The sequence below is a fragment of the Equus przewalskii genome, chromosome 23 (assembly GCF_037783145.1).
Source record: "Equus przewalskii isolate Varuska chromosome 23, EquPr2, whole genome shotgun sequence".
Taxonomy (NCBI): Eukaryota; Metazoa; Chordata; class Mammalia; order Perissodactyla; family Equidae; genus Equus; species Equus przewalskii.
The window spans coordinates 984,465-987,372 of NC_091853.1; positions in this window are offsets into that span (position 1 = coordinate 984,465).

Below are 2,908 nucleotides of genomic sequence, written 5' to 3' on the forward strand. Positions count from 1 at the left end.
TGGTTTGTGTGCATCTCTGAACCCACCCTGGGCTGTGGGAGGCGTGCCCTGCACCCTCCCTGCTGCGTTCAGGGCGGGCAGTCAACTCTGGGTGTTGTGGGTGGCATGGACGGGGCCTGGGACCCTACACTCTGTATCCCAGCCTTGGCCGAGGTTGGTGCCTGAGGGGTGGGGGCAGCTAGGAGAGCCAGGAAGGAGCTGGGGAGAGGTCTGGGGTTCTGGCTACTGTAGCTGATCCCTGTGCTTCCTGACTTCTTGGAAGAGAGGGTGGGAGGGCAGTTCAGGAGAGGGTTGGCATGGGGGGTGACTGAGGCCAGGGCAGCAGGACAAGGGTACGAGCCTCACTGACTCTGGCCCAGCCTGACGGCTGAGAAGCTTGACGACTCCTTCTGCTGCCCAGGCCACGTCTTGCCTGGGGTCTGCACGCAGCCTCCTTTTGCACGGTCTCGGGAGTTCTCCATCCTGATCTGTTTCCCAATTCAGCGTCCAGGTGTTCTCCCCAGACTGCACCTCCTGACCCCCCCATCCGGCGGCCTCACGTCTGGCCGTGAGAACTCCAATTCGCTGGCATCCGCAAGGGGCGGCTGCTTTCCGGAGGAGGAAGCTAGTGTCGAGAGGTTGGGTGATGTCTCCCCAGGCCGTGGAAGTGAGGGGGGACCAAGCATGATTCTGCACCCAGCACCAATGCCACCAGCCTGACCCTCCTCACCTCTTTGTAGGCAGCCAGACACCGAAGTGTAGGACAGTCAGTGCTCAGGGGGAGGCCAGAGCCGGAAACGCACGGGCGGGAACCAGAGTTGGGCCTTTGCAGCCAAGTTTGGAAGGAGACCAGAAGGGACCTGACTGATTAAGCTCCCGCCATGTAGCAGGCACTACAGAAGGTCTCACAGAATCCCACAACAGCCCCGTTTCTCCCCTCTCTGCAGAGGGGGACAGTGAGGTTCCTAGGGGTTAAATGACTTGCCCAGTCACAAAGCAAATGAGAGTCCCGGGTCTCTCTGCCACCCCAGCCCTTGGTCTTCAAGGAGGGGAAGGAGTGAGAAGAGGAAGAGTGTGGACAGCGTGGGCCCCAGGAGCCAGGGAAACCAACGCGATGAAGGCCCCAGGGCCGACGCTGCTTTGCGGGAGTACCTTGATGACTGATGTGTCCCTGGCAGCTGCAGCCCCCACCTCACAGGCTCCTGCCCCTTGGAGAGTCTTCCTGAGGCAGCTGTCCTTGCTCCTGCAGCTGGGGTCCTATCGTGGAGGCTCTCGTGGGTGGGGGCCCTTCCAAGGTCCCTGTTGGAGGCAAGGCACTCTGAGCTTCTGCCCTGGAAGGCTGGGGGGCGGCGCTGGACAGGCTCACACCAGGCCTTGTGTGTTACAGGCTTTCAGTGGGAAAAAGGATTGTTCTGGAGAAGGAAACTGGAGGGGCTGCGCGACTCTAGTTCTGAGCTGCTGGGGCAGGAGTGCAAGGGCTGCCGCCAGGCTCTCCAGGGCCCAGACAGCCACAACACAGGGCCGGTGTCCTGGAGCCCTGTTCCTGGGCCCCCCACCATCATGTCCTTACCCCAAATGGCTCTCACAAACGGGCCTGCCCCATTCCGCTGGAGTCCCTGGGCAAAAGCACCCTCAAACAAGTCATCTCCCCCTCCAGCCTCGATTTTTCATCTGTTCCTGGGATGGGGGATGCCTCAGGAATGCCCGCGCCCCACCGGCCTTTCCCTTCCCTCTGCTCCTTTGGCAGGCACATTTGTAGTTTGCAGCAACCCTGCAGCTGCCTCACAGAGGTCCTATTTGATGGTGGCTGCAAGGGTGGGGGGGTGACACCGACTCCCCTGATGGGCCCTGCCCCACCCTGGTGGGACCTGGGGCTGGCTCTCCGCTGCCCCACTCTTGCCTTCCTGTGGGCTCCCGATGGTCCCGGTCCAGTGGTCAGGGCTGATGCCCAACAGGTGACCTTTCCCTTTGCCCTGCTGGCTGCCTGGGCCAGCCAAGTGTTGGACACTGTTGCCAGTCCTCCTTTTCTTCCTCCTTGAAGCAGCTCAGCGGCTGTCAGCCCATCTTTCCGCCTCCACCTTTGTTCTCTCTCCTGCTTCCAGTGCTGACGCTCCACAGCACCCTTGAGTCCCGCTGTCTCCAGAGCAAACCATCGGCACCACAAATTGGCCACAACCTGGCCCTGTGCTGGGCGCCAGGATGCCCAGATGCGTGCCTCTCTGCCCTCGCCTTCCCAGAGCTCTCACCTGCCAGCTGAGATGGCCTTTCCTTCCGCAGATTCTTGCCGGGCACCCACTGTGTGCCAGGCATGTGCAGGGCACGGTGGACGGGCCGTTGAACAAGACCGCCACGTCCTGCTCACAGAGCTTAGAAAGACCTCACACAGATGAACCCACCGCACATCAGGGGTCAAGTGCGATGAAGTAGAGTCAGGCAGAGTATGCCGGGGTTGGGGGGAGGTGCGGATGTGACATCCACCTGTCAGGGCCTCTAATGAGACCTTGTAAGGGGGAGCCATGTGGACCCCAGGGGCAGTATTCCAGCAAAGGCCCTGAAGGGAGCCTGCTTGAGGATGAGCAAGGAGGCGGTGGGCTGGAGCGCCATGCCGGCCGGCTCTCACCAGCTCTGCACGGCCAGCATTTAGGAGGAACTGATGCTCTGCTCCAGCTCGGATGGATTCACTCAGACTTTCTGGCTGTGGGACCAGCCATCTGTAGTGTTTTAAAAGCTCCTCAGATGACCCTACTGTGTAGCCAGGGTTGAGAACCACTCATGTAGGGTCTTGTGGGGCGTGGGAGGGACTCTGTTTCACTCTGAGATGGGAAGCCAGTGACCTGTTTTTAAAGGCTCAGAGAGGCCAACAGGAGACGCCAGGCCCCCAAGGAGGGTGCTGTGGGAGGAGTAGGGAAGGGCATCGATGGACCCCACA